The following is a 12193-nucleotide window of genomic DNA, read 5'->3' on the forward strand; positions in this document are numbered from 1 at the left end:
GCAGATCATTACCATGCACGATAAACGACATGGAAGGCATTTGATTAAGAGGAATGCTGGATTACATGAGGGCAGAGGAATAGAAAAAGAAGACAACAAATAGAAAGATCTGTAATTTAACCCATAGACTTTGGTAAGGATCTTCATAGAGGAAGGTCCAGAGACAACATCATTTTAGAAGACACCAAAAATTTACATCTGGATCAAAGACGATACTGTTAAAGCCATTGGTGATAACCTGTTCCCTGTCAAAGGAAAGCTTAACAACATCAGTCCATCAACACTTAGGTAAGCCAATGTTAAAACACCATCAGTTGTCAACGTTGAGAAAACATCATTCAGCTGTGTATGCACCTTCATTGGTGAAAATTTACCATACAAAGTTGACTGCATCACAACCAACGTCAAAAAGACCTCACTCGCCATTGACTGTGTTGCAATAGAAAAAACAGAAAAGCTCTGCAGCACTATCACACCTATCCAAGACATGGTCTTTAGTGCCGCCTACAGTAAAGACCATATATTCTTCAGTTTCACAGGCTGCACAGTCTCCTCTACCCATTCAACCTCAATCTAGAAAGAGTTGCAGGGAGAAATCAACATCTATTACCCCATCTAGATTTTCTCAGTGTTCTTCACCTGACCTGACTTATAAGCCTTTGATGCTACTTGTACAGTTCTTCAGTTTGATGATTCTGTTCAGACTCCTCTATCTCCACTCCATGAAAGCTTTGAAGATGACTTCTCTGACTTAAGTAAGAAAATAGAAACCTCCATAACCTGTCAACTCACTAAACAGTAGACAACAAACTGATGATTCTCCATCGTCCAGAGGAACAAAATCAACAACTCATTTTTGATCTCCAGGTTCAGATAGAGATGTCACCTCGAATACACCTACATCACCAACTCGATCATCCCCAGTTGTAGACATCATTACTTTCTGGGACGTTCTGGCAAAGGGTGCAGGGGAGTTAAATATTCCTTTGGAGACGCCTCAGCCATCAACGTCAGTCATATAGATAATATTCAACCTAGATCAGCACCAAAACCTCAGGTTTACTAAAGATAGTTGAAGGAAACATTTTATCTCCTGCCACAGTGAAGGCAGTAACACCTCATTTACAAAAGAATTACTTTTCACAGAAGTTACACCTAAATCTACTACAGTAGTACTACTAACAAAGAAGGCTCACATGTACTTCAGTCTTGGAGTAACTCACAACATATGGCCAATCACTGGTGCTTCATCCGACTGTTCTAGAAATCTTTGGAGGCAACGAGTTATACAACACATAAGTAAAATAAAGTAAAAAATACATTTAAGCATTTTAAGTACAATTGTATATATTCTAGTATTGTAATATAATTTTTAAATATAAATTACAGTTTTTTTAAAACTACAGACTAGGCTACAAACACATGCAGCCCACCTCAGCCACTACTCTGTCACACGCAATAGCAGGTGAAACTAATTACATCAGCCAGTACACATAGAATACCCATAAAAGAAAGCAAGTCACACACCAAAAACAATTTGTGTCACTATGATGGTGGAGCTTTGCTCCCTGTTTTGAGGAGTAATTATTTGAGAAGGTGAGAGAAGATTTACTAATGTTTGGTATTAAGTTCTTTGAGTAACTGAAGTACTCCTTAGGTGCTGCCGTTGGCCATTGGCTGTCACTACAGAGGCTTAGAAAGGCCCCTCTGGTGTCCTTTTTTCCTGCCGAGGCTGGGGCTGCTCAGGAAGAGCTTCCAAAGCAGATTGAGCTTTTCTTATGTGGTTTTCACCGGCAATCAATGCGCAGAGCGTGCTGCCTTCATTACATTCCTAAAGTGAATTTAAAATGAGCTGACTGGCTCGTTTTACTTTCACTGACTCAATGCTTGTGTGCGTATCTGAGTCTCTGAGCCCAGATTCTCATGGGAGAGGTATTGTGTGAAATGTAAGAATCTCCCATTTCCAATGGCACCTCTGCCCAGGGTATTCCCACATGGGGATCACCACAGAAGAGCGATCCCCAAGCAGGGATCCACCCAGTATACGCCAGGAGGAGCGACCCCTTGGGCCAAGGTATTTTGCAGACAGACAGACACACACACACACACACACACACACACACACTCTCTCTCTCTCTCTCTCTCTCTCTCTCTCTCTCTCTCTCTCTCTCTCTCTCTCTCTCTCTCTCTCTCTCTCTCTCTCTCTCTCTCTCTCTCTTTCTCTCTTTCTCTCTTCCCCCCCCCCTCCCCATATCCCAGGGCAGCTTATGAGGTGATTACCCCTGATCTGCCCCTGAGGGGGGTAGAAAGCCTACTATACACTAGGGATTGTTTTTTAAAATAGAAATATAGGGTTGGGAGCTGCCTACCCGGGTATGGCCATGCCCCCACCCCCAATGTATGAAATATATATATAAAACAGTCTTTTTGCACCACTCTGGGGGACAGCTTACACCCGATCGGACACCTTCCCCCACTCCAGGGGGCTAGAAACCCTACTGGACACCAGGGATTGTTTTTTGTAAAAAAAAAAAAAATAGGGGTGCGGTTTGGGCATTTCCCCAACCCCAATGAAGATGGAATAGTCTTTCTTGCAAATGGGGTAATTATCCCCAATATGCTCCCAGGGGGGCAGAAAAAAAAACTAGACAACAGGGTTATTTAAAAAAAATAATAAACAAGGCTGCCCATCCTTGGAGGCAGGAGGTCCACTAGACACCAAGGAAAACACAAGGGTGAGGCCTGCCCAGCAGGGGAATCGTGATGCCCTGCACACTAAGAAAGTTCTTACTTAATAGTCTGTCTGGCCCCTCTTCAAGGTGAATGGGGGCAATGACCCTCAATTAGCTTCTCCTGTGGGACAGGAAGCACATTAGACAAGAATGCTGCATATATGCAGTATTGTTTTGAGGTGGGGGGGAACCTTGGAAATGGGCCTGTGCTGTCCCCCCTCCAGGGTCTATCAAACATTTTGCCTGCTCTTCCAGGGGAATGGATGGCATGCAGAAAGCACAATAAACACCAGGGATTTCAAAATGGTGCCAAAACAAACAAACAGAGGTGGTGGCTTACTCTGGCATCAAACCATTCCCTTGCTTCTGAGGGGGAAATAGTTACATGACTTGAGTGGCTAGGCCTAGTACATGCAATATGAATTGATCAAAATGAGGTCAATGGGAGTCCCCCCCCAAGGGTCTCGGATTGACCTTGGTTTGATCCATTTCTGTTGTGAGTACTAGGCCAAGCCACACAAGTGGCGCAGAATTTTTATCGGCATAAGTGTGGTAACGCTGGGTGGTAGTAGTTTTCTGGTTTACAAAGCATTGTGGACAAGAAAACCTCATGGGATCCAGGCAAAGCACTCCACCCTGGAATGCCCTAGTTATCTTGCTTTCAAAAATGTCTGTAGTTCCTAGGTTTGCAAGGGTAATGCTAGAGGACAGCCCCAAATACTACAGATATCCCTATTGCTTACCTATCAATGTAGCACTTTAGCGCCTTTTGTTACATTTTCTCTTGGCCCACCCACACAAGTGGGGTACCGTTCTAATCCGGGGACATGTTGCAACTCAGATTGTTGTTTGTTTTGTTTTTAATAGTAGTGCCAAGCATCTGCAACTCAGGGTGTTATGAAATTTGTGGTTCCTTGCAGATTCCTGAAGTTTCCATCACAGAAATGTGAGGAAACTGTTTTTTTTTAGTCAAAGTTTGAGGTATATTTGTGATGGATTCTGGGTAAAAAAAAAACTGGTGAGAGCCATGCAAGTCATCACATCCTGGATTCCCCCAGTTGTCAAGTTTTCAAAAAATATTAAATCTTGTTAGGTTTCCCTATCTGCTAGCTGAGCTGGGGCCCAAAATCCACAGGTACCCACATTGAAAAAAAGGGTCAGTTTTTACTGGGAAAATGTGATGCGTCCATGTCGGATTTTGGCCCATTTTCTGTCGCTAGTCTTACTCACACAAGTGAGATACCAAATTTATTAAAAGACATAGGGGAGCATAGAATAGTAGAAGATTTGCTATCACCAATTGGATTTTATGCCTTGCTAATATAGGCCAGTCTGTAAGAAAGAAGACATTTTGAAATATACCCTCTAAATCATATGTTAGTAAGGGCACACACAAATTTAGAGTTGTAGAAAGAACCACTGCTCCTAAACTCCTTATCTTGTGCACATGCCAGAAATACGTATGTTTCTTTGATACTCATTTTTTACTTTGCATATTTCACCATATGAGTTGGTGTATACTTAGTACACAATGAAAATCCATTGTACGGCGCAGCTCTGTTGTTAGCTCTGGATACCTTCGGTTCTTGAAGAACCTTCAAACCGTATATATCCCTGCAACCAGAAGGGTCTGGTGGACGTAAGAGTATATGGCTTTTGTAAATAAGCCATTGTGACAAAAAGTTACAAATGAAATCACTGGCACATGTTGCGGTTTTTTCCTACTCATTTTCAATATTTCTTTATTTCATCAGTTAATTTCTTTGGGGAAAACCTTGAGGCATCTACACATATGACCCCTTGCTGAATTCAAATGTTGTCTACTTTTCAGAAATGTATAGCTTTTCTGGATCACCCATGGGTTTCACACTAGTTTCCACCCCAAACTAGAAGTAGGTTGAGATGACAAAAGTAGAAAAATGGGCTTTGTCTTTAAAAAATGACAAAACAGTGGGAATTTTTTTATTTTTTTATTCAGCTCTGTATGTTCCTGAAAGCCTGGAAGATGGTTACTTTAGCACAGCAAACCGTTTATTTATGCCATTTTTAGGGGGGAAAAAGACACTTTCATTCGGAGCACTTTTTTCCTATTTTTCCCCAAAAAACTCAATATTTAGCTGCATTTTCCCTCCAGGAGAATGCACAAACCCTGGGTACTTTTAAGATCCCCGGGATGTTGGAAACAATGATGCAGATTTGACATAGATATCTCTTGCGTAAAACAATGATGGCAACCTATGCAGTAACTATCCCAAATAGCCAAAAAAGGGCTCAGTACTGGGGGAGGGAGGGTTGGTGGAGGGGGGAGTTGTGAAGTTAGCCCAGCAGTTAAAGCGTTAATTGTATTATGTTGTTAGTAAGTGCAATGTGTAAATAGACAGAAGTGTGCAGTGCCTATCTATCAATGAGGGTATGGAGGAGGAAAGAATCATGTATGATGACTTAAAAAAAAAAAAAAAAATAGTTGCAACTAGGAGTGTTGAGTTTTTACCTGGCTTTACATTAGCGTTCCCTGGAATAGGCTGGTCCTATAGCAGAGCAGGGTATGGTGGTGAGGATATGATCATCATATGGAATGTCAAAGAGGTAAGTACTAGGTCCATCTCCAGGAATAGCATTTGCAACCTGGTTCCCCTTCATCCACCTCCTCTCCTCCGGCCATTTTCTTTGGTCTCCATGATGCATACCTCCATCCGCTAAGCATTGTGATAGTCTGTCAACTCATATCTGGGTTTGCCTTATCTACTACAACGAGGGTATGTAGAGGCAGGCCATGTAGTTCATTGCAAAGATCAAAAATGTAACTACAAAGTGTGTTGCCTCCTTAGTGAAATTACTATTCTTCTTGAGTGGGGCCAACTCATTATTGGAATGTGTAGGAAATGTTAATTAGGCAGTTCAAAGGGGAGCGAGCAGTACATAGTCTATGGCCTATATTTATGTTCTTACTGTCAATATGTTCAGATGTTTCCTATTTGGGGTCTTGTGTATGGTGTTTTCTATAGTCCCTTCCATTCAAAGTTATCCCAGGCTGCTTTCCTCTCCATGTCTGGGGCAGAGAGCTCCCCCAACAGGCATATAGTATACATGTCTGACTGTAAATTTACTAGACAGTTGTAATTTCAGTTGTAAGAGGCTCCACCCCCTCTAGAAAAAGGAATGAATGCTTATAGATTCTACTAGCAGGTGAAAATGTCCATCCGAATTTACCATGCAGGCAGAGAAGTCTGTGTGCCGAGTTTTTCACCTGTTAATATGTCTTTCTTGAATTGAGTCCTCGGTGTACAAATCAGATAACTAGTAAGTCTAACATAGTCCTTTGATCTAGTACTACTGCAGCACCTGCCTACCCCAGAGCAGCTTTCACCACCCCTGGTGCAGCTCCTGACTAATTGTAGTGGAGCTCCCATTAACTAAGGTTCAGAACCTGTTCCATCATCTGTCAATCAACACTGCTAGTTTCAGTTTAAGCATGTTTCCCGACTATTCCATAAAGTTCTTTAAGGATGGATGATTCCCCAGTGTATCAATCTCTCATGCTTCCTCCTCGGGAAAGAGAATGCATAGGCGAACTAGGCAGTGATCAGTACTGATGACTCTCAGTACTGGACACAATCTATCTGATCTAATTTACATTGCTTAAGTCCTCGCTGTGTTTGCGGTAAGTTGCTGGATCTTGTGGTAATGTAATTGTTGTCAGGCTTGCTGAATCATCTAACGGAATACTTCATCTGCTACCCTCATTGACTGACTGACTGACTTGCTGCAGAATGTTTTTTTTTAGTTTTAGTTTTCGTTTTAATAGCACAACCACACGAATGCTCCAGATAGGGGCATGCACAGTATTACTATAGATCTATGGAGGAATGAAAACAACATAAGGCATCTTTAAATAACACAGCCAAAGGACTGTTCTGTGAACCCTTCCTGTCGATATAGACAGATACGAAGAGAGCCCCAGAAAGCTTTACAGTATGCATGTGGGAAGTTTAGGTCTCAGAATGTTCTTGATATATTTCAGAGTCTTGTAAACCAGTCCTTCACACTTGAGGACGAGCCCGCATCCAGGTCAGAGCCGCCCAATAGCTAGCTAGCATCAAGGTCAGAGCCACAAGCTTCCTGACTGCCTTGGGGATTCGAAAGCATAACAGAGGAACAGAGCAGTCAAAGGAGAGAGGTGTTAATTCCACTATCAATAGTTTTGCAAGTGTATCTGTGTTTATTGACCAAAAGACTTGAATCCCTGGGCAGCGCCATTCCAAGTGCATGAAAATGACAGTGAGCTAGCAACATCTGGCCACAATTCTTGGGAGTAAAAATTGCATATCACCTTTGGTGTTTAATATGTATGAAGCAGACACTTATTCCATAACAATCTATATCTTCTATCTAGGGACTCCTAGGTTGCCTGTGTACAGCACACTTTACACTGCTAGTCTGTAAGGTCTCTCAAATGTTCTTGACCCACTGCCTCCTTCAAGGCTTATTCACTTTAAGAACTTTGCTGATTACTTCTTGGAGACATGAATTTTGCCCATGTGCTCATGCTAATAAGCAAATGAATTTCTTGTTGTGTCCATTTACTTTGCTTTTCTTCCCTCCTCATTTTGAAAAGAACTGGATTTAAACTTGTACATCTTTATGCATTGTTCAGTGATTTTTATGAACTTGTTGATGTGTATGCTATTGATTTATTTTTGTTGTTTCACCCTGTTTACTTACGCAGGTTCTCTAAATGTATAAGAAATTCTACAGCAGAGACCACTGCATAACAGGCTGTCTCTGAACAATGGGAAGGGAAGGTGGAAACCTGCAGAGTGGGGGGGGGGGGTTGGAGGGAGGGTGATGAAGTTGGAAAGCCTCTACTCAGGCTTTTCTGAGCTTGCAGTTTAGAGGTCCCTAGAAAAACAATTACTGGGCTCCTAAGCACAGTGGCTCTGACAGTCTGAAGAGGAAGACATAACATTCCTGCATGGACAGGGTCACTAAGTTTTTTTAAGACCTATAGCAAGAAGATGTACCAGTATGGCAGTGTGTCTGAAAAAGCCCAATGCCATATTTGGTACCTTCAAGCTCTATCTATGGTACAATTTCAATATGATCTGAACTATATGCCCGGACAGTGTTGAAGAAGAGTACAGGTCAAGCTTCAATATGGGCAAAAATACTTCCGAACAAAAACTGCTGACATCTGTGGACCTTATCAATACTGCTGCCACTATGGCACTAGTTATTATTTTCTCACAGATGATATTTCTACCTTAGATGATGAAATACTTTAAAAGACATTGACAGTCACTCTCAAGCTTGTGTTGCAAATTGCAATCTGATTGCTTCCCTTCATGGAAAGGAACAGCTCAGGGCTACCTTGAATACGTCAGGACTAAGCTACAGTCCAGGCTTTGCAGGAATGTGGGATCCTGCTGTCCAATACTCTGATGTGACCACCACATGCACTAAGTACACCATGAGCACTAATGTACATGTTTATCTCAGAGAAGGGAAGGGAATGCCTTCCACATCTGATCACCCTTGAGCCGTTGGATTTCTGAGACCTCATGTTTCCTGTGTTTGGTTCCTTTTGTGAGTTTATATTGTTTAGCACCAATGTAAGAAGCATAGCAAAAACACACAATAAAGGCTCAAACAAAGTCAACCTGATGTGATGATGGTTACTACATTTATTACCTGTCTAATATCCTATGTTCAGTAGATAACAAGCCCGCTGGGGAAGGATCTGTCTCTCTCTTGTAGGAACAAGATTACTCCAGTTTCATCACTTAGGTATTCATTGGATCTGTTACAAGTCCTTGAAGTTCTTTACTGCACATTAGTCTGGGTGCAAAATCGCCTTATTTAGAGTTATTTATGTGTCCTACAACGAAGATGTGGAGCTCTACAGCTGATTTATTCAAAAGAAATTGACTTTTAATGTTAGCAGCAGTTAGTAAGGCCGTGCATACTCACAGGAAACACTTAGGCCCTCATTATGACTTTGGCGGTCTCAAAGCGAGACCGTCAAAAGCACGGGTGCCAGAAGGCCGCCCTGCCATAATATGGTTGCTGTTGGATTTCCACCACATTTAGGGTGGATATCCGGCAGTAGCCATGCTGGCAGTCGAGGCGCCTGGGCGGTGCTACCACCTGCACTGCCCTGTCAGTAGGACGCCGGCAGTCGTATTTTGACCGTACAGCTCTAACACCATTGTTTTTGTAGCGGTGCTACCGTTACAGAAACCATGGTGGTAGGCCGGCTCATTATACTACTGGCGGTCTTGTGTGGACTGCTGAGTAGGAGATGCACATCTCTGGCCCGGCGGTTCAAATTGCCATGGTGGTATGAGTGTAGATGTGGTGGGTTGGTAGCGGCGCACCCACCTCACTGGCAGTCAAAGACAGCCAGGCTCAAAATGAGGACCTTAGTGTTAGTTATATTCACTGGTTATTTTGTGTAATGCATTGTGTCTCCAGCTGGTGGTTAATTTGCACAAAGGACTTGAGGCAATAACCTTCGTTCTAATGTTCTTCTGTGGTTTCTCATTTCAGATCTGAAGAAGCCGGATGATGCAGCATTGAAGTTTTCAAGTGCTGAGGAGCCGAATAAGCTGAACCAAAACCAACTTGCCAACTCGGGTAAGGATTTCAGAGGCTGAAAATTGGACTCAAGGTTTTCTGCATTTGTAAGAATCAAGCTAAGGGCATGATTAATAGACAGCCATGCCCATGATGGGTGATATTTTCCTAAAAGATGCTGTCAGTTTCTGAAATTGGTTGTGGGTCCTGTGAAATAAGCCATATGGGCTCTCACAGAACCACAGGTGCTGGGTCTATCATGGTGATGAGAGGTAGGGTATGTAATTGTATTTATATAGCGCTTACTACCTTTGATGAGACATTGAAACGCTTTTCAGCGAGTAGCACTCTACTCTGGAACCCAAAGTGGATTAGTATAAGGAAATATAAGTTTTTAATTGGAATGGTGGACATGTATGTCTGTTAGTTGGATTGAATAGGGTAAAGGAGGGATAGAGGAGAGAAGTGTCTAGAAAGTATTATTTGGGAAATCATAGTATTAAAATGAGGTTTGGGATGCGTCCGAGGCAGAATACAGGAGAAAAGAGTCTAGAAAGGGTTATTTGGGAGATCATAGTAGTAACACGAGGTTTGGGATCAGTTGGAGAGTGGAAGTAGAGGATATATTGAAAGAGGTCTAGGATGAGACATAGAGAATTTTTTTTTTACAGTGGGAGTAAAGTAAGAGATATAAAGATACATACCTGCATAAAAAGGAATACCTGTATATGGAAAACAATAGAGAGATATAGAGTTGTATTGTATAAAGAAGTATGTGGCAGCTAATAGAGGTTTTTTGGAGCAGAAAAAAGTGACAGCAAGGGCCATGTGGTAATTTGCTAATAGTAACCAAGTATAGATTCTTGTGGAAGTGCAATGAAGTGTAGCGTCTTTCTTAGACAGTGCTGCAGGAAGCAACCTGGCAATAGAACAGGAAGTCATGACAACATGTCTGCCTCAAATGTGCATTTTTGTAGGATATTTTAGTTGGTTGCATAGAGTTCTGTTAATTCAGAGTTCCGGGTATAGCACCACAGTGCTTCACTCAATCATACACAACAGTTTAGTCCTTTCACATAGTGGTCAATTCACAAAAACGACAGGGGTTGTTGAAACCCTATCACTCACCCCGTTATTCTCTCTCTGATGACATCCTGGGAACTAAAATCACCAGAGCTTTGAACAAAGCGCCATGAAAGGAATTTATATTATGAGTTTTGACACTGTTGCCATCAAAGGAAGTGACATCACTGAAGTAAAGTGTTTGAATAATAGATTAACACTGAGTACCAAAGTAGTGAGAACATCCTATGCGTAGTGCATTTGTATGTTCTGTAAAAACTCACCTAAAGCTACATAAAAAAATCATGATACTGCATCAAAGTCACCACTGCAGATAATACAACTACTGAAAACACTAGTACATCAAATTAGGTAAGTACATTGATGTGTCCTAACTTTGTCAACCCTATCCTAGCATTACTTTCACTCCCAACACTTAACCAACACTTACTAACATTATCTCAAAGCCTGAGCCTAAACATAAGGCTAAGCCTGTTGTATAAACCTAACACCACCCCTTACTATACCTCTAGTGCTAAGCCTAACAATAAATGTTTTCCTGCACCTATCACTAAGCCTAACCCTACATGCAGCCCTACTCTAACCTAACCCTAGCACTGCCTTCAGAGCTACCCTTAAACATAAACTTACCAGCACCCCTTAAACTAATACCTTTGTACTAACGTTAGTAGACATTTTAACTTTCCCAGAAGTGAGAATATCCATGTAGTGCTTTTTGTGTAACTGTATGAAGATGTAGTGAATTCTCATTAGTGAAGGTGCACTGTCCACTGCAAAATCATATGTGCCTACAGAGCTACATAGATTCAGGCATAAATGTATATGTCCAGGTATCGGATCAAATGCTCATATGTGCCAATAGCTGCCTTATGAGTGCAAGTACAGCCTTACACACTCAAAGCAGCTGCTTAATTATAGGTATCCAATTGTGTTTGCAGTTGCAGTTCCATCTGCCTAGTCCAGCCTCCTATACATGGGTAGAGCTTTATCTACTCAGGTCTCACTTGAAAGCAAAGTTAAGTTCTATCATTCCTAAGTATTGACTAATAAGCCTAATCCCCACATCATGTGTACTGGTAAACCCTTATAAGTGCATATACAGTGTCATGTCTGTTTATATTGTGTTTCATGTGCAGTGCTAAAGTATACAAAAAAGTGATGGATGGAATGCTTGAATTAATATCAGCAACTGGTAATTACTCTGGCCGCCTATCACTCACTTGTTATTTTGCACACTGTGCCACCTCAGGTTGAACCCATCTATGTGTAAATCATTCTAGGCATTGCTCCAGTGGGAACAGTCCAGCTCAGAACCAGAGCACAAGTATCTCATGATTGGTTTTGCTCTTTTTATGGGCTCATCAGCTGGGTATAGCTTTGTTCCAGTGACAGTGTGCACGGGACCCACATCTGGGCATACCTATCCAATTTAGGGCTGTACACTAAAGTATACAAAAAATTGGATGGAATGCTTGAATTAATCTCAGCCACTAGTAATTACTCAGGGCTGAATCCCAGAAAGAACGATGGATTGGGATGCGGCCGGAGCGATTGACAGTGGCTGAGATGAATTCAAGTATTCTGTCCATCCCGTTGTTGTTTTTGCATTTGACACCTTAAGTGCACGGCCAGTCCTAGGTCCCGGGCTCAATGTGCCACTGGAACTATACATGGCTGAAGAGTCCTAATAAGGGCGAAACAGATCCTTAGTTGTATGTGTTCTGGTTCACAAAGAACTTGGCCTGGCAGTTCGGGCTGAACTTTTCCTATAAGGACTGGGGCCAAGACTGATTTGCTAAAGGCTG

At 42.0% G+C, this 12193-nt stretch overlaps 1 protein-coding gene across 1 annotated transcript in view; it reads left to right on the top strand.

The window, feature by feature from the left end:
• Positions 1 to 12193, top strand: part of PTPDC1 (protein tyrosine phosphatase domain containing 1) — a 227818-nt gene that overhangs the window by 61293 nt on the left and 154332 nt on the right. The window contains exon 2 of the mRNA XM_069206402.1: positions 9279 to 9365. The gene's annotated coding sequence lies outside the window, so the exon portion shown is untranslated. The remainder of the gene's footprint in view (positions 1 to 9278; positions 9366 to 12193) is intronic.

This window comes from Pleurodeles waltl, chromosome 9, assembly GCF_031143425.1.
Source record: "Pleurodeles waltl isolate 20211129_DDA chromosome 9, aPleWal1.hap1.20221129, whole genome shotgun sequence".
NCBI lineage: Eukaryota > Metazoa > Chordata > Amphibia > Caudata > Salamandridae > Pleurodeles > Pleurodeles waltl.